This window comes from Equus quagga, chromosome 3 (assembly GCF_021613505.1).
Source record: "Equus quagga isolate Etosha38 chromosome 3, UCLA_HA_Equagga_1.0, whole genome shotgun sequence".
Classification (NCBI taxonomy): domain Eukaryota; kingdom Metazoa; phylum Chordata; class Mammalia; order Perissodactyla; family Equidae; genus Equus; species Equus quagga.
Window position 1 is genome coordinate 123,267,480 of NC_060269.1, and position 22,304 is coordinate 123,289,783.

Here is a 22,304-nt window from a genome sequence, read left to right on the forward strand (position 1 = left end):
TTTCAAGACTAAGTTCGGTTGCAACTCTCTTAGATTTATACAAGATAGAAACAGAATTTGGACCTCTTTTCCTGAGAACATGTCCCAGTCCATTTTAGAGTTCACTGGCCTAATTCGTGACAGAGAAAACTTGCAAATACTGAATACCTTAGACAGCCTGATTGGGGAAAACACCCAGCCCCTTTACAGACCTCACCAGGAAAACAGCTATGTGGCCAAGGTGGCCGAGAGGTACAAAGGTGAGCGTCATTTAGGCCCCACAGCCTCCCTCAGTTCTCTAAGGCATCCTCATGGCCTTCTTGGGCAAAAAAGCAGCCATTGGCCATATCACTCATTTGCTTCCCAAATGTCCACACCAAGGACAGACATTCTCAGGCCTTGTAAAAGCGTTCCCCACAACCTTAAAACAACCAAAAACCGCTGACGAGATGTCCATGGGGGAGCAACTAGTACAGGTCCCAGCAGGGAGAGGCATTGGATAACCGTCTGACTTGCGCCTCTCGCCAGGTTATCCACAGCACGTACCTGGAGTTTGATGTTCATCCCTTATGCCAAGTCTCGTGCCTCCATGCAGGTATTACCAACATGTCTGAAGGCAGGAGGCAAATCTTAAATCTATTTCTAGCAGCAGGGACTTTCAGAAACCACACTCCCTGTAGAATTGACTTGCCATTTCTATTCATTCTTGCTTTCATTTGTCTCTACTTTTTAAATACGAGACAACTTGTCGCACAGGATAACTTTTCAAAGGAGAAAAAAAACCACACACCTCTTTTATCATTCAATTCCTTATTCTTTTAGAAAAATATTTAATAATATGGAAAAAAACCCACACATCTCTTTTATCTTTGAATTCCTTATTCTTTCAGAAAAACATTTAATAATGTGGAAAAAACACACACCTCTTTTATCACTGAATTCCTTATTAGTCTAGAAAACCATTTAATTCTGTGGAAAAAAGTATATGACAACATTGTTACATGAAAAAAGCAAGTTCGAAGCAGTATGTGCAACATCATCCTGATTTTTCAATAAAAATAGAGAGAGGAGTAAGGAACTATACCAAGATGTTAACAATACTCTTATTGGTGCAAGTATGGATTTTTTCCTCCTTTTTTGGGTGCTTATCTCTATTTTCCATATTTCCTTCATAAACATATACTGCTTCTGTAACAAAAAAAAATTGTAAAAATAACTCATGATCCTTTGCAAAAGAAAATATAAGTGTGTCCTGCAGTTCCTTCCTGGGTAAAAGTATCATTTGCTAGTATCACGGGATAGTCACTTTCAAGAAAGCATGGCACAGGAGGTCTGGATCACGGGTCAAATAGGCCCCCGACTAATGAAATGACCCTGACCAAGTCCAGGACGCCCCTCCCGCCACAGTCACCTTATCTGTCAGATGAGCAGATCTCACTGGTCTGTAAGTCCCTTTCTTACTCAGGCTGGAACTCCCCAGAGCAGGGCTCTTTCAGACACTACCCACATTTTTACAAAAAAGAAAAACAAAACCCTTGGAATATTCCAGTGATTTGGATTGTTCCCAGACCACTCTGCTCAGAATGCTAGAAAAATTCCTAGGGGAACTAAGAGCCTAAGAAAAGAGGTTTCTTGTGTAAAAGAGACAGGTGCCACTGTTAGGACTTACGGGAACTTCTTTCCTTTTGTCACTGAATACTAGAATGGTCAAGAACATGCTTTAGCCTGAGGCTCACTTCTTCCCCATGGTTTTGTGAAAGGAACTAAAATGCAGGAAGTCCATTAGCCAAGATAGGATGGGCATTGCTGAAGTATGATTCTCACACTAGCTTGTTTTCCGTTTCCATGGTTGACCAACCTCTTCTTTCTGATTAACTCCTCTTTATATATATCCAACTTCTCAAGAGATGAGTCTCGAGTCATCTTCATGTACTAGGCTACCCTAGTCTTGCCTTAATGGTAAAGGCCACCTGAAATTACTTTCAAGAAACAACGTTAAGACTCCAAAAGGAACCGGCCCACACATCAGCATTAGCCAACCTAATATCAAAGTGAACTGAAATGTGCCAGAGGATGGTCTCCTAACCTCACTCCATCCTCCTTTAACGACCTCTTCACTTGTATGTTTCTTATAACACTCACATATACCACGCAGACATCCATAAGAAAGCTTCCTTCTGCTTTATCATTCCCAAAGCGCTTACCTCGTAAGATTAAATTTGAAAATCCCCCAGCAAACTCTTCAAGGTTCCATTTCACATGAAGCTTCGCCAGCCTTGCCCAAGGTATGTGTGAATGTCATCAGGAACTAGAAGAGTGAGACCCGTACTTGCTATACTTCTAAAATCAGGTCCCAGGAAACATCGCTATCATAGAGTCAACTACCAGTAGTAAACTATGTCCCCTCCTTTTTGCATCACTGGGCACATAATAAGATAGAGGACTTCCTTTCTCTATCACATGAAAAGTTTGTTGTCTCATCTTCTCCCTTCAATGATATTCTCCTGGCTGAATTCCAGTATCTTCTCAACTATGAGTCATCACTGCTACTCATGCACAGAACTGAGTGTTATGGGCTCCTCATTCTGAAGCACTGTAGCTCAGAAGCTTCTGATAAGGTCCCCACAGCACAATTCTTGATCCGGGATAATGAAGAGGCCCCACTCAGGAGAACCCTCCCCACAGGAAGATGGCCCAGGAAGTAGCTCCCCAATCTATCAGCAGCAGCTGCCATCCCTGCTGATAAGGATCCCCTCTAAGAAAGCCGGATGGTCAGGTTTTCCAGCTAGCTGACACAGCAGGGACCCAGCATGTCCCCTTCAAGGGACAGCCTTACCAGAAGGTGCCCACCTACATGGAATGACATCAAGGGTGATGGGAAGTCTCCTCCCTACTGAACATCTCTCCTGCCATTGGAACAGTCCCCTCTCTAGAGGCTTGGTGCTTTGTTGAAATGCGAATATCCTTGGAAGGTAAAGCCCTTTTTACCATCCCCACATTTATATGAATGCTCTTGCAGTCTCATTCTTTCCTCAAAGCCAGTTTTGATTGGAGGAGCAGGAAGTTTCCCAAAAACAAAAACTGTATACTAAGAGAGGTGAGACATTGGAAGATACATTTTCTTGGGCATTAATCCCATTCTCTGGGCCAATCCCATCTAAGTCTGGAGCCCTCCTAGGTTAGAACAGCACTGGTGGCTACCATTTTCCTGTATTGTCTGTGGATTGATAATCTGAAGTGTCTTTGATCTGATTTCTCAATAATCTCATCCATGTGTTCATTCCTTGAGCACATGCTGCACTCTGTCTACGTGCTGGGCACTACACTAGGTGTTGCACAGGGGATGAAGTCAGCCGAAGAATTCTAATCCATCCCAGTCAGGTGTCCATCCTATGGATGAGGATCACCCAGGTTCATAACACCAATCATGACAAAAGTGTAAGGAAGCATTTGGTATTTATTCACTGCATTTGCTATCCATCCCATAGCACTGTGAAGTACCATTAGACCTGAGAAGTATCATTATTCACAATTTATAGATAAAGTAATCGAGGTCCAAGGGGGTGAAGTCGGTGATTCCCAGATTTGAATATCATCAAAATTACTCTGAGAGGTTGTTTAAAATATTTTCCTGGGCCCCTCATGGGGACATTCTCATTTAGTAGGTCTGGGAAGAACCAGAGAAACTTTTTTAAAGCACTGGAATGACTCAGAAGCACAGTCAGATTAGAGAAACACTGTTATACAGCTCAGCACGGCCATCTCAGGCAACTTTTTATTTGAACTTCACAATCTGGGAAGTAAGGATTATTATTTTACTGTCCCCATTTAACATGTGAAACAGCTTCAGCACAAAAAGAATCAGCCCCCAAAACAAAATCTCCCTCCATTTTCTTTCTTTTTCATCTATTATATATAGACTAAGCAATGGAACTATCATAATTAATTATCTCACAAATAATCATTTATGATATTGCTGTTTGCAAAACTTCTGTTGGTCTTTGTACCATCTACATAAGAGCAATTAAACAGCTTGCTGTGAACCTAATAAATCAAGCCAAAGACTTCAATCAATGTCTTTCTTCATCATTTTTGCCATTTAAATAATCAAATTATAGATACTTAAGAGACATAACAACCATATAATGGATGGCCTTTGTTTGGACACTGAATTAAATAAACCAGTTGTAAAAAGGTATTTTTGAGACAATCATGGAAGTATGATCATGGATTGGGTACCAGAAAATTCTAAAAGATTACCGCTAGTTTTGTTAGGGAAGATAATGGCGGCAAGGTGGTGTAAGAAAATATTCTTGATGTTAGAGATGCATTTATGGATAAAGTGACATGATGTCTGGGGCTGACTTTAAACTACTTCAGGAAAGGAAAAAAGATAGATTAAACAAATATGTCAATACCTTGACAGTTGCTGCATTTGCAAGATGGGCATTTGCGGACTTTTAGATGTGTTCGAAATTTTTGTAATAAAACAAAGTTTTTAAAAAATCAACACTCTCACTTCTCCCAAAGTGCCATTTTTCCTTTGTAAAGGCAATGCCTAGTAAAATGACTTGCCAGTACACATAATTATGTATCAGATATCCTCCCCACACATCTATTTTTTCTAATTTGTTCTCCAAATAGGTTGTTTTTTTCTTTAACTAATTGCCATGGAACATACATATACTAAAAATGTTTTTATTTATCTGAAATTCAAAATCTGAACTGTCATCCTGTTTTTTTATTTGCTAGATCTGGCAACCCTAGACAAGAAAAAAAATCCCTAATCAAGAATCAGGATATCTGGGTTCAATGTTATCTCTGCCACTGGCCTTGTAACCAGAAGCAAGCCACTCACATTCTCTGGGCGTTTCTTTCATCATCTGTAAAACAAGAGGGTTTCATCCCAGCTCAAAATGCTATGAAACGTGGATGCTACTTTTATTTCAACTCCTCAGAGAGAAATACCTTTCAAATAAGTACACCTAAGTGACCTCCTCTCCTCAAGGGAATGTCGAGAGAGAAATTCAGTAAAGCAAGGGCATATTGTCCCCAAAACATCAGGCTGGTAAGCCAAGCCACCCACAGCAGTATTTATTGAGGGCCTGTAGGGCGCCTGATCCTGAAGCAGGCACTTTCATTTATGAGCTCATTTTGTCCCCACAACAATCTCACTTAATGCTAATCCCAATTACGGTAAATAATATTATCCCCATTTTACAGATGTGATGACTGAGGCCCAGAGAAATTAAATGACTTGTCCCTGGTTAACTGCAAAGCCCCGTGCTTTACACCACATATCCGTGCACCCACTTCTCTCATGCAGAGAGGATCGAGAACTGGAAGGCAGAACAGAGCTAGTGGACAGCTTCTAGCAGACAGCTTCTAGCTTCTAAGTCAGGCCTTTAGATTTTTCTCTTGTGAGTGAATCCCCATGATGCTGGGTATATTTATGTTAAAGCACAAATAGAGTGGGTTTTAGAACTGCAAAGAAAGTAGAATTTCCGATTACTTATTGGCTCTCATTCTATCTATTGATATTTATAGATTTTATCTATTACTTAGCCAGCTTTTATTAATTGCCTCTTAGAGGCGCAGCACCACACTGGACATTGTAAGACATTCCCTGTTCTCCTGACATTTAGCGGATCATGGAGACAAGATATAGATGCTTGAGTCAGGCGACTAACAATTAAAGACATTAGGTGCATCTAATTAATTCACTAGACACACCAAAGAATGAAACAGACCAGAAACACAATATCTAAAGAGGATGGAGATGAATGCAGGCTGCGGGCCTGTAAATAACTTGGGAGGAAGCAGGATTTAAACCAAGCTGTGAGGGGAAGGGTTTGAAAAGGTTGGAGAGGAAGAAAAACGTCTTCTAGGGAAGTGGAATGGCCTAAGGCGTCCCAGAGGAAGTACTTTGAATACAGTCTTGAGAGGAAAGGTGTTTGAAGGGTAACAAGAGACAGAACTGCATGAGCACAAGCATAGAGGACTGAAACCAAAGATGTGTTTAGGGACCAAGAAGATCAACGTGCCTGGACCCCAGACTATAGTTGGAAAAGTGCTAGGAAATGAGAATGAGAAGCTGGACCTAGTTCCTGTAAGGAATTGGAAGTTGCTGAAGGCTTTTGGGTAGGGAAATATGTTGAAATTAATATTTGGGGGTAATTAGTCCAGCTATAAAACGTATGTTAGGTAAAATGTTGTTTGTTCCATTCAACCTACAAAACATATATATTGAGGGCCTAGGGTACTAATATACGAAGATAAATAGGATACAGTTCCTACTCTTAAGAAGTTCACAGTCCAGGGGCCAGCCCCCTGGCCAAGTGGCTAAGTTTGCTCTCTCCGCTTCAGCAGCCCAGGACTTTGCCGGTTTACATCCTGAGCGCCATCCTAGCACTGCTCATCAGGCCATGCTGAGATGGCGTCCCACTTGCCACAACTGGAAGAACCCACAACTAAAATGTATACAACTATGTGCTGGGGGGCTTTGGGGAGAAGAAGGAAAAATAAAATCTTTAAAAAATAAAAAAGAAGAAGTTCACAGTCCAGTGAGAGAAGACTACCAATTGCAAGATAGTGTAAGTTGTTCATTAAGTTAATTTATGACATCGTCTGTGGCAGACATCATTAGTTTTCTACTCAATATCCGTGCCTCTCTTTGTCATCAGTAGTAGAATCCAATTTTGTTTGTGAGACAATGTGCAAAGCCTCAGGCAATGGCTCATACTTGGTCTAGACCACTATTTCTCAACATTTTTTCATTATCATCTCCCTAAGAGCATTTTTAGATACTTTTTTCCTAATCCCTCCATCCATTAAATTTTAATACATACATATACAATATATCTGTTTATGTATTGTATGTATATCTGTGCTTTATATATAAAAAGCGTAAGATTTTTTTCTGCATCTCCTCTTCCCCAAAAAACCATATTCTCCTACTTAAGGATGATAACAGTACCACCCCATTCACCCTCACCTCCACGCCCACCTCCACCCCGACTCTCACCACACTCCTTGCCCTCCCTCCTCCTTAAGAATGCATAGTCGAAGGCAATTATACCTATTCTATTTCCTGTTTCCCACTTTCCTCGCAGCTGGGGTGGCCAGGTAACTCAGTCCTAGCAAAGACACGGAAGCTGACATTTGTTTGGAAGTTCTCTGGGAAAACTTTTCCTAGAAAAAGCAACACCACTGCCAAGTCAGCCTCCTTTCCACCTCCTCCCAACTCTGCACCTCTTGATGGAGGCACAAGGCTCGAAGCTGCAAAAACCGTCTCGCAACCGGATTGAAAGACAAGAGAAGTGCAGACACAGTGTCATGGCGCCACTGAACCAGTGACAAACGCAGACCTCCAGACTGCTTGTTAGGTGCGAGAAATGAATCTGAATTTTTTCAAGTTACTGTTAGTCAGGTATTGTAAAACTTGCCGCTGAAAAGTTGCTAACTGATAATGATGTCTGTCTCATCAACTATAACTGTCTAATGTGATCATGAGTTATTGTTAAATCAAAGCCAGAGAGAAGCATGCACAAAACGAACAAAAAGTGTATTCAGAAATATTACACAAATCAAACGAGATTTCACTCATGTTTAAAGGAAAACTTTCTCCTTCTCTAAACTAATCAACTTTTCAAATAATTTTAAAATATTCCAACTAATATTTGGCATTTGAAACTAACAAACTTTTAGATATTTGATATTATTGTGTAGAAAAATGGCATGAAAGTCTCCAAGATAATTTTCCTATTTTACACCAAAACGAATACATTTGTGATTTGCCTAGCAGGTATGTCTTTCAAAATATTAGAAAGTCAATTATATCTAAATTAAATATTTAAGATGCATAAGGAATATGTGCCTCCTAAAAGACCCCTTTGGGAATCTTTGCACATGTTAAAAATTTAAAAATAATCATCTATATTCATCACTTGAATATTTTATATTTTACTTGAATTCTGATACTAACTAAAGTTAATTCTCTCTTATTTTAAAAACAAAAACTACTCGCAAACCTATTTAATAACTCCAACATCTCTCATTAAAAGTGATTTTCTATGGTTTACTAAGGTTCAAGATAAAGAAACTCGAAATCCTTTTAAATCTAAATATCCTCTAAATCTTAAAAGATAAAATTTAATTATAGGCTAAAGGCTTTCAAAGCATTAGGTTTCCTTCAAAGTGCCAAAATAATTCTTATATCAAAATCTTTTTACTAGTTTCAGTATTAACCTCACACTATAAATTGACTTTCTTTTTAATAAAGACTTTTGGTCTTTTTTATTATAAAAATAATATTTGCTAATTATAGGAAATACAGGAAAAATGAAAATCATTTTAAAAATCATACATAATCTTATCATTTACTAGATGATAATTTTTAACATATTGTTTTATCTACCTTTATATTCTGAATTCATGTACAAAAAATATATACAGGCCTTTTTAAACAAAAATAAATAATTTTATACTCTAATTTTTTTCACTTATTAAACATTCTTCAAAAAATATTTTAATGAATGTTTAATAAGCTGAAGTACAATTTATTTAATCATGCCTTTCTCTTGGACATTTTAGGCACCTTTTATGTTCCTCTACTATTAAAAAAATCGTTGTGTTGAAAAGTTTTGATAAAATACCTCTTATTGTTTTCTTAGGAATAATTCTTAGAAGTGGTCAAAGGCTATGAACATTTTAAGGCTATTCATTCATACTGCCCAGTTACTTGCAATTTTTCTGAAAAGCGGTCTTTCTAAAGCCATCTAAACTGATTCAAAATAATAATTTAGAACAGAGCATACTAAGTGGTAAGAAAAAAGGATCATTCAACTCTTTTCCCTGACTAGCTGGTAATATTGTTTATAAATTGTGCTTTGGCCAATATTTTATAGGAAACGGAAAAACTCGATAACTTTAAAGTTCCTGATCAAAGTGCAAAAGACGATGGAGGCAACTGAATTTTTGTTATTTATCCTGAATTTTACCCTAGTAATTAGTTTGTTAAAGATATGGTATTTAAGAACATTTAAGCACTCTCAAAACTAGCAAAGAAACGAAAAGTAATTATAATTGGTAGGTAAAATAATGAGCTACATACCTGTTGAGGAATAAAACCAGTCACGACCAAATATATAAAGGATGAAGCACTGGTATTTAAATTCCAAATAGCGTGAATGGATGTAGGACAATTTAAAAAGCAGGATCACTTTCAGCCCTTTAAAGAGGACCAGTGAATAAGAAGCAGCTTTAAGATAACATAACTTCACAAGATTGGCTGGTCACAGGTCGGAAAAGAAAGTGAACATGAATTTCGGCTGAAAACACTGGTGATTTTCTTCATGAGTACGATTGCACAACCTAGTTTTTAAACTGAAAACCACAAAAGTCTAACCCCTATTGGAAGAGACTTTTTATTTTTCCTTCCACCTATGTGTGTTGGGTGTTTCCTGGATGACATGTCAAACGGGTAGCTCTTGGGAAAATCCGAAACTATGGGTTTGGGTTTTAAACTTCTGATCCAAGTTTTACATAGAACTCCCCTGTCACCATTCAGAAATTGTCCATCATTGCTCTAGAATTCAATAGAAACGTTGCCGCAATCTACGTTTTGAAATTGCTTTTCCTAAGATGTAGAGGATGAAAAGAAAAAGGATAGCTAGGGAACTCAGAAAAGATACCATAGTTGCCCTTTGTTAATTCAAGTGATCCTTTTGAGCATTAGCTGTATTTCTACTACATTAGGAAGCATGTTTACTTTAAGCTTCCGTGGTCTAAAGGTTACATAGGAAAAGGACTATCTCCAAAGTCATCAGGGCTCAAACAGATGTTCAGCTTCAGATAGGAAAGCCCACAGTTTACACTCAGAAGAAAGCACATTACACACTGGCTAATGCATTTCACCTCTAAGAGCTGCCCGGCTGTGTATCGGTACTTGTTGATGGGCGGCAGCTGGACCCGCGCCACTCCCTGTATTCCGGAGTTGGCCAGGTCGGTATTTTCAACCTGCCTGCATTTTTTCTGCCATCCAAGGTACATAGGACAGGAAATAAGACATGACAGTAACTAAAGTAAAATTCTGAGAGACTGCTTTCCCATATGGGAACTGACCCTGGTTTCACGTAAGAGAATTCAGAATTAAAGACTTGGAACATGAGTCGCATATACTCTGAAAAGAACCAACTCTAGCCCCACATGTTTACTCAACTTAAGGATCCAGTGCTATAAAACTACACACACATCTACCATCTTGTCCTCATTTTAGCCATCAAATGGAAAGTCAGCAGTTCTCTTCAGCAGCTAAATTCGACTTCAGCAATAATCAGAACTTTCTGCAAGGCCTCCTCTGCTGTACCGACAGCCTCTGAGGCAGGAGTTCTTAATATGAGGCCTCTGGACCACTGAGAGTCCAAGGATGGGTGTAAGAGGGCCCCTAAATCCCCTAAAATTGTATAGCAAATGTTCCTGTATATGGTCTTTTATCTCAAGGAGGAGGTCTTTGGTTCTCATCAGATTCTCAAAGGAATTTGCAAGTGAAATAGCGCTTAGGGAACACCGCTGTAAAGTGTAAACCAATAGGTCCATGAAAAACCCTATGAAGTATGGAACAGGACAGTCAGCAGGTGCTTGTGGAAGGAAGTCTCACTTCAGGTGTCAGACCCTTGCACATCCCACAGACCCTGCGTTGTGCCTCCAGTGCTAAGGGGGGTTGTTGATTCGTCCTTGATTTGTCATGCATGTCCCAAGAGACTAGTGATCCTGACGACGGGGAATGTGCAAACTTTTTCAAAGTAAAAGAATCATCTTCAGTGTAAAGTTGGAAGAATCCAAGATATTAAAGGCTATTTGAGGAGGCCAGCCCTGTGGCCGAGTGGTTAAGTTCGTGCGCTCCGCTTCAGCAGCCCAGGGTTTCGCCAGTTCGAATCCTGGGCATGGACGTGGCACCGCTCATCAAGCCATGCTGAGGCGGCGTCCCACATGCCACAACTAAAAGGACCCACAACTAAAAATACACAACTATGCACCAGGGGGCTTTGGAGAGAAAAAGGGATAACAAAATCTTTAAAGGCTATTTGAGAGCTTTATTACAGTCAGTAAAGTTCATCTAAAGCCAAGTGAAGCAGACAATTTCGTGCCATGGCTGCTGTTATGGTGATATTGTTCACTTTTGACATACTTATTTTGTGGTATGTAATCATCACATATTATGTGATATGTTGTTACGGCCTATATCTAATTATTGTTATTATTTCGAGTGCTAAAATAAGTACAACATTTCATCAAAAATTAGACTTTCTTTGGCCACCTCCCAGTTTGGTTTGAAATAGAACGTTCGTGGGTCCTAGACTCTGCCTATGACCGTTTCTTTCTGTGCTGCCACCTGCTAGTTCCCTTATTCAGCTACTTTCAGTTGGTCAAAATGCTTGACAAAGGCAGTTGGCAAAACCGTGGAAGGGAATTTGTTGGTACAAACTGTGTTCCTTTAAGGAGTCTCATAAGAACAGCTTCCTGTTTTCAGTTTGCTTCTATAGATTCAATAGAATAATTTGTTCCTTCTGGGCTTTCTCTGTTGTCACACCCCTTTTACATCATAAGCCCTTAGATCCCAGGCCTCCAGGAAACAGCCTCACCCTCCAACACACACACAGACACACACACACACACGCACAGATACATTCCAGGGACCAGCCCAAACTATTACCTTTAATCCATTAGTTTTTCTCAAAATATGATCTGCAGATCATTTGTATCAGAATCTTTATGAGGTAAGAGGACTTATTAAAAATGCATCTCCCTGCCAACTCCCAGACCTACTGGACCAGCATCCACGCAGGTGAAACTCGGGAAGCTGCACGTGTTAACATGTCCCCCATCCATCCAGGTGGCTTAAATGCACTAAAATTTGAGAACTCAGGATTTAGAAGAACCATTTTCTCTCTGGTTTGAGACCTATTGTTTTCAGATCTAACAGAACCATTTTCACATCCATCTTGCTCATCTCTGAGAGAGCATCTCCCTCCCTCTTCCTAAGAAATTCTCTTTCCTCTCTCTCTCTGGCCTTTGCTGGTACCTTTTCTCTGGGCTGTTTCTCAGCTTCCAAAGTCCACCTACTTTAGCAAGTCCTCAGTACCCAGCCAGCCACTGGTGCCCTTGTCCTGAGCTGCTCCAAAGAAACCCCCTTAGCATCCACCACTCCAGACTGCCTGGATCCAAGCTCCCTTTGCAATACTCTGCCCAGGGATTCACAGCACACATCTGCACGTCAAGGCAAGCCTCACCCGGTCCACAAAACTCCTCACAGCTTTCCCCTTCAATAGTAAAACTACTCAAGATCACTGATTTACAGGCTTTCTCCACAATTTTTAAATGCGCATACACCACTACTACAACAAATGAAGTAAGAACAAAATTCTGTTTCACCGTTCTATCGCACCAAATGCTTTCGTTTTTCTTATGCTCATATTTAATCTTCATTCATAAAATCTGAATGCAAGTGAAATTTTTAATCCTGTTTTTCTAATTTGCCATCATATCAAATATATTTTCCTAACTACCATAACCATTACCTTTAATGACAACAAAATATCCCACGGAGTTAATGCTGCCAGCATCACTACTGCATATACAGGTTATTTTCAGATTTTGCTGTCATAAATGATAATACAGTGAATGTGTTCGTGCATGTTATTTTTTCCTTCTTTGAATTATTTATTTAGAATAAATTACCAGGGATAGAATTAATGGATCAAAGTGTGTGAGCATTTTAATGGCTCTTGACACATATTGTCGAGTTGCCGTATTTGTATTTGACACAGTTTCTGGGTGGTATGCCAGTAAACATTTAACAAGCTTGCCTCAAAAAAAAGTGTGAGGAGCCTCACTTATAGTATTTGCCAATTTCTGTGGTGTAAATACTCCTCTTATGGCCAGTTTCAAGCTATGAACATGACATCACTGAATGCAGAGTTAGAAAGAGATGCCCAGTAGCACACCATTATATAATTTCTCTATCGTACAGATAAATCAAAATAACTTCAAGAGCATAAATAATGGTAAAATATAGTAAGTAATCAGGAAGTAATGAATTTTGAGTATTTATCTCCTTTATTTTTAATACAACTTTTTAAACTGTGAATTACATAATTTAATTTTTAATGGTGGTTGTGTTTAATGACTGGCTTGCAAAATTTCTGGAGATATCATAATCAACTCTTACAAACAGGTACAGGCAGGCTCTCACACACCACTGTAAATATCTCACTTGATATTTTGTAAGAGCATGTCTTTTTTCTTTCTTTTTTCATTGAAGCCATTGAAAATTCACCTTATTCCCATCTGTGCCACAAACAATAACCATGCTTTTAGGTTAGCAGATTATGCAAATATATAATGAATAAAACATATTACAAAAAATAGATAGAGCAGGAGGTCTATCTGGGTCAATTAATTCTACCCACCCTTCCCCAACTTGGACAATAGTCTCTTCATGCATTCCTTTTACTAGTGTTTTTCCATAGGGTCACCTACAAAAACTAATCAATCATTCATATACTCAGACAATGACCAAATGGATGACTATGCATAGTTCTCACAGCAAATGTGATAAGAACCATATTTCATCTTACTTAACCACTCTCTTCGTTGGTTTTCTTTTCTACGAAATGGGGAAGAAGTCACTGCTAACTTCAGCTGTACAAGAAATTAGGTGCAGAGATAAGAAAGCTCCGACTTATGTTCTGAGAAGCAACTGAGCATTCTGTAATGCTTTGAAATTGTCTTCCAAAAGTAATTCATTAGTATTCCGTCTTACTGGAAAAGAGAAATGGGAGAGTGAATTCATGCTTCTCCCTTGAAAGAAAATTCTTTTCTTTGGGCTTTCTCTGAGTCATAATGAATAGCCTCTATATGTATATAACACTTTAGAATTTTTAAAGTATAAAGACATTTGCATGTTAAAATGTAAATATGGTTGACAAAAATTCCCAGGAATTCTCCTAAGAAATAAATTCAAAACAAAGGAAATACTTTTGAATGAAGATATTAATCACAATAAGAAGATCATTTTGCCTCATTTCAGCACTTACTCAACTCACATCTCAGTGTTAGGGGTCTTGGTGGGAGAGCTCTGGATTAATGGCTCCCAAATGCTCACCTGCAGAACACTTGCCTCCAAGTCCCTTAGGGGAACAGGGTTTGTATTTATGATCACGCAGATTCCTGGAGCTCACTCTGGGGCTGGGGCGTGATATGTGAGATTCATTATTTTTGAAAAGCTCCCCAAGTGATTTTGACGTCCATCCGGCTTTAGGAGCTATGTTTCCAGGCCAGAAACAGACAAATCAAATTGTCTCTGAACAATGGTGCACATCCGGGGAACAATATGACCACTTCTTAGGCAAGGCATCGAGAAGGGCAAACAAGCAGGGCATTCAAGCAGCTGCCAGAGTCAAGTGACTAAAGAGCTGAACGGGAGGAGCCTTTGTTTCCGGCACCCTGCCACCTCTCTCTATTCACCCTTTCCATCTCTGACATCCTTCCTTGCTCTCACTGCCCACCCAGCGCCCGACACTGCCATGCTGCCTTCCAGCTTGCTCCACTTTGGCACCCCAACCTGACTTGTGTCTCCCCCTTTCCATACACCGAGTCCCCAAATTGCCTCCCTTATGATATTAGTGGGGCTCTAGAAAGAGAAGCAATATCGCTACTTGAAAAAAGTAATCGGCACGTATAATTGAAAATCCCCTGCATAATGAACATACTGTCCGTATTTGCATTTTTTAAGGGGGGCTTACTAACTCAAAAGAATCTCTAATCTGGTGAGCGGGATGGGAAAGCAGGATGCGCTTTAATCTCGGCTTTCACCTAGACCCAAGCATCCAGTACCCAAAGAAGCATTTTGGGCACTCCTTGTCAAAATGGTCCTAATTGCTGAATAGAAATGGATTTTTTAGCTGTGCCTTGCTAGCACTAAAATTAAAATACATCATAAAATTAAATAATTTAATTGAAGCTGGCCAAGAAAGAAGAGTCATCCTCTTACCTCTGATTCCAAATACTCTATAATTCCACCCAAAGCATTCAGAGAGCATCAGCCCCAGATGGCCACAAAGAACAAAGCAGTTCCTCCGAGAGTTGCGTTATAAGATTGAGAATATGATATGGAAATGCTCTAAAAATCAGTTTCTAATCTTGTTTTCCATTTTTCATATGTATTACCACTATAAAACATCTAACCCTGCGCCTAGTCCATACTTGGTGCTCAAAAAATATTAATTCCCAGCCTCTAATTAATTCTGTCACCTCCATTTTCCTTTGAAAGGAATCTTGGCATTCAAAAAGTTACTTTACAGATATCTTGTTCCCAAGCCAGGCACCACACCGTCTTCCTTCTAGTGTCCCCAGCCTTAATAAGAATCATTAATAGCCATGTTTATTGAGAGTTTATTTTATGCCAGGCACTAGGCTAAATGCCTTTTGTATTTTTATCTCATTTTATCCCTAGAACGACTCTCTGAAGTAGGTATTTTCAGTTATTAATAGAACCACTTTACAGATTTTTTTACAATCTGAGGATTGAAGAAGTTAAGTAATGCGTCCGAGGCTCCCACAGCTCAGAAGCGAGAGCTCCGGAATTCAACAGAAGGCCATCTAGCTCAAAGTCTGGGTCTTATTCAGCGGACCGCATTTTTATTAGCATATGGACGCAGAGACTTCACGGTCCAGAAAAGACAGTGCTCCGAATCATTAGGAAAAGAGCAGCAGCAAATCCCTAACTTCTCATTCAGATATGCAAAGGAAGTAACACATAGTTCACAGGATTTGGGGACTGGGTTTTGAAGAATAGAGATTTGCTTGTAATTGGTCAACCAACTCACCCTCCCAAGAGGAAGGCCATTTTAGCTACCAGATGCTTGAAGGGCCTCCTTAAAAAGTACTAGCCAGAAATGGAGGTCTTACAGGGACCCCCAGCCACATAAACCTCTCTGCATAAATGGTGTGCTAAGGGAAGACGGGAGAGGAGAAGTGGAGGGTCAGAGACATGGAGATAAAGCAGCCCAAGGATGAAAAGGCAAGGATCTCCAGGTCCCTTCTCAGATGGAATTCTGTTAGAGCTGTGAAAGCTGAGAAAGAGGAGCCCAATGGCATAAAAAGACTGGAAAACTATTGAATGGCATCTCGTCTCAGCAGCCTCTCAAGGTCCTCCATAACCTGCCTACACTCTAATCTTCCAACCTTGTTTCCTGCCAATGTGCAAAACAAACTTTCTTCTTTTCTCCCCAGCTGGGCTGGTCACTTCCTAGTCAGTCTCACCTTTGTGCCTTTGCCCACACAGTCGTCCCAGAGTGAAATAACCCTCCCCCTCTCCATCTACTCAAATCTGGTAGCTTGCCAAGGCCCGTGTCGTCCAGGCTCCTCTGGCTTACCCTGAAGTCCCCTTCCTGTAATTCCTGTAACTCTCACAGCCTATGCCGCCCCATTCATCACTTAAATTCTCATCTTGCACTGCTTCCTACATTTTAATTCTTACCACAACTGCTGGATAATAAGGTCCTTCAACGCTGAGAATTCTTTGTATTTGTTTTATATCCTCTACAGCACAAGCTTACAACTAATTAAGTAATCGCTGAATACTTGTTGCTCGCTTGAATATTTCAATGGCAGCTTTAATTTAGTAAAGAAGCTAAAACCAGTGATTTCTCAAACTTTATTTAGGTACAGGCCAGGCAACTGATTGGTACCTCACAGCATGTCTCCAAATCAAACCACTTCAAATACTAAATTGAATTGAATTTAAACCTATATACCTATACATAACATACCACTTTTAGAAAGAGGACTTTCGCATTGGCAGCGGGTGAAACAAACAAGCTGGGAGTTCCAGATCCAAAGCTACATCATTGGATGTTTGGTTCTGTTAATTTTCTGAATTAAAAAATTTTAAAGCTCATATTTGCACAACTCAGAGGATCTTTAGGCTTTCTTCATCAAACATATGGTGATATTTAGACTACCCAAATATTTGAGTTCAGTGATAGTCAATCACAAGCTTATGAATTCTCTACGAGATCATCTGGCAAACCGAAAAGCCAACTATTATAACTTTTTCTGTTTCAAAAACTATATACATCTTGTTAGGACTTGGGGGAGCGGGGTGTAACTGGATATCAGGGTACCTTCCTTGTCCCCCATAACATGGTTTTATACTTTACAACAGGTAGAACGGGGTAATTACTATGTTTAGGCTAGAGTAAAAGCTAAATAAAATTAGAAAGATTTCTTTTGACACTGAAGAAACGTTTTTAAAGATGCAAAAGTCTTACCCATTGTAGAATGCCGAAGAAATTTCTTGACACCAAAATGACTGACTCCGGAAGTCAAATTTGTTCGGTGCAGGTCAGTAAAAACAAAAGCGGCCCAAGCCGTCTCGCTGCTATGAGTTCCTTCTAAGGGCAGCCTTTCCTTCTTCCCCAAGAATATAACTGCTTCGCCCTGGAAGGACCAAAAATATAAGAGCCGGGCTGGTAGAGAATCCAACCCAAGATGGTTAGGTTGAGTGCGCGCGGTGACTGGGGCAGCAGGAACAATCCCAATGTGAAAAAAGAGGTTAGCAAGTTCCTGTGTAGAAGTCAATTTCCTGTAGCTGGTTCTCCGAAAAGGGGGTTTCATTTGTGTGGGTTTGGTGATGTGTGTGTGCACGTGTGTTTCTCTCCATGATAATATGAGAACTTCCCCAGATAAAAGGCAGAATAAGGCCTTTGCTGCATGGCTGGATTTGTATTTAATTTATCAACCCCCTGGGACCATTTCCCTCTCCCTCGTTTCCCCATTTCCCACCAGTAAATCACCTACATAAAACTGAGGAAATGAAGAGTGAAAAACCAAGATGATTCCTTAAGGAAGTGAAATAAGCAAAAACAAATAATAAGAGAAAAAGTCTACCCCACCGATGGGTCTTGGTTAATTTAAGCTTAGGAAAAAGCACCTTAGAATTTACATGTCAGCTTGGAGAACATGGTAACCATGGAGGGAAAACGGTGGGTGGGTGGTTTGCTCAGCTTCGCTTTATTAATAACTACCAAATAATGATTCGGAAAGAACAGACTCAGCCATAGCGAGAGCTCGAACAGCCCCGCCATACAGTCACCTTTGGTGAACGGGCACCTGCGTCGCGAGGTACGTGACTAGGAGTTGTTTTCAGACTCCTCAGAGTTTCATTATTTGCCTCCAAACACAAATTTACTTGTTTTGTCCTTCGCTGCAATCCAGGTGTGGAGACCATATTTAGACGACGGCTGAGTTGCCTAAACCAAGAAATTTAACTTTCATGATGTGGTCACAATCCCCCGACCCACGCAATGCCTACGTGCCATAAGGATAAAGTCAATTCCATTCGACAAACATACATATATTTATAGAGCGCCTACTATGTGCAAGATCTAGTGCTGGGTGCTTGGGTGGGGTGGGGACACAAAGATGAAGGAGATGGAATCTCTCACTCATAATGGTCAGAATCAAGTGAAGGAGAAAGACATGGACATAAAAGAGATGCTGTGAGTCAGGATCGATTTACAAATCTCACACGAAAAGTTCTGGGACACCAGAGTCAGGTAAAAGGAAAGTGCAACCATTTTGCCAGTTAAAATAGCCATTGAATGTTAACATGGATTCTCTCATAATATCCCAAGGACCCTTGGCTGGCTAGAGAGCAAGATAATATCTACATCCTAGAGGTGGTCAAGGAGGGCCTCTTTGAGCAGCTGACATTTAAGCTGAGACCTAAAACCGTGACTCTTAGTCCTGGCTGAAAATTAGAATCACCTGAGGAGCTTTTAAAAAATACCAATACCTAGGCCCCACTCCCAGAGATTCTCGTTTAATTTGTCTGGCTTGGGGCCTGGGCATCAATATAAACTCCCTTGATCATTCTAATGTGCCACTACCACTCCAATGATGAGAAAGAGGAACCTGGGAGAGTAGGAGGAAAGACATTCCAAGCAGAGGCAAAGGCCCTGAGGTGAGAAAGAGCTTGGCATGTTCAAAGGAGTGAAAGAGGATTAATATGTCTGGTGTGTAGAGGAAAAAACAGTGCAAGATGAGCATTCTCAAAGATGGACACACATTAACTAAGCCCATAAGAGAATCTTACATGAACCTAAATGTCAATTGATTAATGCACAATAAGAACTTAATCTGTCTGGTGAAATCCTTGAGCCCTCTGATGAACACATTATCTCCTTCTACAAAATTTTGTGTGGAAACCTCTGTCACCATCATGATATGATTAGGTAAGCAGAACATATGCTTGGTGGATACTTTATTTACCTCTGGTTTTGTTCGTCAAAAGATTTAGGGCAGCTTGTAATGATACATCCAGCTTAGCAAGAGAAAACCAATTAAAAACAAGAAATGAAAAGATGAGGCCAAGAGAAATGAAGACAAAAATTAAGCTAGAACCAGGGGTTAGGTTGATGAAGAAAACGCATGGCAACTTGTTCTAAGACTTTAAGCAACTGGTATGAAGCGGCAAACACCACCACATAGAAAAGTGAATGCCCACTGGATCAAAGGAGCGTATTGCTCAGGATGGTGAGGGCTGCCTGGCTTCTTGGTACCGAGACTGAAGAGAAACTAGGCTCCTGGATTCTCACAGAGACAACCTCACGACTGAAGGGAGACACCATCCTTAGACGAAACGCAGCCAGTGGCAAGTTTTGTGAGGTGGTTCCTTACATTTTTCCTCAGGGTAGACTGACTTCATCTCACCAGAGTCGACTAAAAGCAACCCCAGGGTGCCCGCAGGGGAGGGTGTGCTGGGGGATTGGTACAGTGTGTGGGATTCCAGGACACTGCTTTGAGGTGTCAGTTTAACGCAGAGATGAAGACTGGCTTCAGATATGCTTCAGAAAATTCAGGATAAAAGAGTTTTCTCATCTGAGCTTCTAAAAGCTTCGGGGCAGCAAAGAGTTCAAAATCGGTTGTACTTCCAGGAAGAGATCTGGCGGTTTTCTCAGTGTCTCAGGGTCCCTTTGTGAAAGCAGAGGTGTTAGGCACGGACAGCCCCCTCCACCTCGAGCAGAAGGTGAGCCGAGACTCTGCCCTTTAGGAAACAAAGCAAGAGGCACCACAAGCACGATTTGTGAGTTCAGCGCCTCAGGCCTGTACGTGTTCTCCACAAAAGGGCATGCGTACTCCAGGGCCAGGATGGAGGGGTGCGTCCTCAGGCCAGAGCGCTCCCACTCTGTCCTGGATGGTGCTGGAAGGGCATCGCCGTGCTGGCTGCAAGACTCCGCTTTCCCTCTTGGCTCCTCAGCTGACTGCTCTTCCTCTTTGGATGGACTGGCTCTCCCTGGGTCTGTAATTGGAGTTTTAGGCGTTCTCATACACTCAGGCTTTGTGCTTCCTCCTGCTCCTGACAGTGAGAAACAGTTTGTCCTCTTGCCCCTTAGACCCTTCTAATCTTCACATACAGTCTCATCTCAGAGGGGATTTTCTTGAGGAGGGTGGGGGGAGTTTGGCATCAGCTATCTAACTTTCTTCCTTTCCTGGAAATCTTTCTTTTTTTCTCTCTCTTTCTCTCTCCCCACTCATTCTCTTAACAGACAGGGTAGTGGTGAGGGGAGGAAGCAAATGACTTAAAAAACACGAACATGAGGGCTGGCCCCACGGCCTAGTGGTTAATTTTGTGTGCTCCACTTCGGGGTCCAGGGTTCAGTTCCCCAGTGTAGACCTACACCACTGATCAGCAACCACGCTGTGGTGGCGACCCACATACAAAATAGAGGAAGATTGGCACAGGTGTTAGCTCAGGGCAAAACTTCCTCAAGCAAAAAGAGGAAGATTGGCAACAGATGTTGCCTGAGGGCAAATCTTCCTCAGCAGGAAAAAAAACATGCACACACTTACAGACACGCTATAAACATATATATATATATATATAGTCCAGTCTTGGGATGAAAGTGGAGGAAAACCCTGGGGAATCCAGAGTGGCAGGAAGGAAGGAAACTATGGGTGTGGAAACAGACCCTTGTCAAAAGCCGAATTCCCGGAAGCCTTCCATGACTACTGCCTGCCCCTACTGCAAGCCGGGTTAGGTGTCCTCTCATGAGCTCCCATGGTACCTGTGTGAACACTGCCAGAGCCCTCACCAAACAGCCCTGTAATGACCCAAAACGTCCAGTTCAGAGGCCCTCGAGGCCCAGGGCCTGGTCTTGCTCACTGATGTATCTCAGGCACTGAATAGTCAGTCACTCAGGAACCATTTGCTGAACAGTAGGTTGATTCTCTCATCTAATCCTCACAATAACCCTATGTGGTAAACATTTTTAACTATGTTTTCCAGCCAAGGAGACCTCAGCTGGTTAAACGATTTACATGAAACTATAGGGCCTGTGAAAAGCAGATCAAAGATTCACCCCATCCATCTGTCCTGACTCTTCACACCACTGCTGTCCCAACGGGGAGAGCTGGGCCACCGAGGGCAGGGAGAGGCAGCCCAAGCCCAGAGGTCACAGGTCCATTTTCCGTCCCCTGAGCCCGGCTCCTCTGAGATTCCCAAGCAAACACAAGGCATTAAGGATCAAGGCGTCCTTCCCCCAACACACCTTCGTTTGAAATGTCCTCTGATATGGCAGAAGAGTAGCTTATTTTCTCTTTAACAGTCTCCTAAGAGCAAGGACCTCTTTTATTGAGGATTTTTAAATAATATGACAACCATCTGTGTACCCTGAACTTATGCATAAGTGGTATTCTTGCTCATTGCAAAAGTGCTCTGCCATTTAGACCTGAGAGAACCCTTACCGACAATGGTAATTGTAATAAACCGTAAATCTCGGAAACCTTGCAATATCAATCATTCGCTAAGTTATTTTTACCCTGGGTAGTAAGATGCCTCGTCTTTTTCTTACTATTAGCTTATTAACTGAAATGATGTAGATTTATGGGTAGTTTTTAATGTTTATACAGACCCTCATTTGTGACATGCCACCTAATAAAATAAAATATTCCAGTGGGTTCTGAAGATGGGAAATATGTACCAAAGCCTTGTCTGAATGCTTTGAGTGTCAAACTCAGGGCATTAGTCATACTGTAAGTATTCTTACCCAGCTCCCCACTGAGTGATAAATAACTGTATTAAACCAAAAACATGCATTCCTTCTGACTGAGAGATTTCATGATGGGGATTGTAAAATGCTTGCTCTTTGTAAGAGAAAGAGCTTAATTCTGATGTATCACTTTCAGTGTAAAAATACATTCATATAAAATGCCCTTTAAAATTCAAAATATTAAAATATCTTAGGAATGTCACAGGCTAG

General features: G+C 40.8%; 1 protein-coding gene across 3 annotated transcripts in view; it reads right to left on the minus strand.

The window, feature by feature from the left end:
- Positions 1 to 17,545, minus strand: part of LOC124236876 (rho-related GTP-binding protein RhoH) — a 42,051-nt gene extending 24,506 nt beyond the window's left edge. For 2 of the 3 annotated variants that reach the window (XR_006887866.1, XM_046655819.1), the window contains exon 1: positions 17,313 to 17,545. The gene's annotated coding sequence lies outside the window, so the exon portion shown is untranslated. Of the gene's footprint in view, positions 1 to 9,091; positions 9,142 to 17,312 lie in introns of those variants that run through there. The other variant, XM_046655820.1, reaches the window with a different exon arrangement.
- Between the last annotated feature and the right edge of the window lie 4,759 nt (positions 17,546 to 22,304).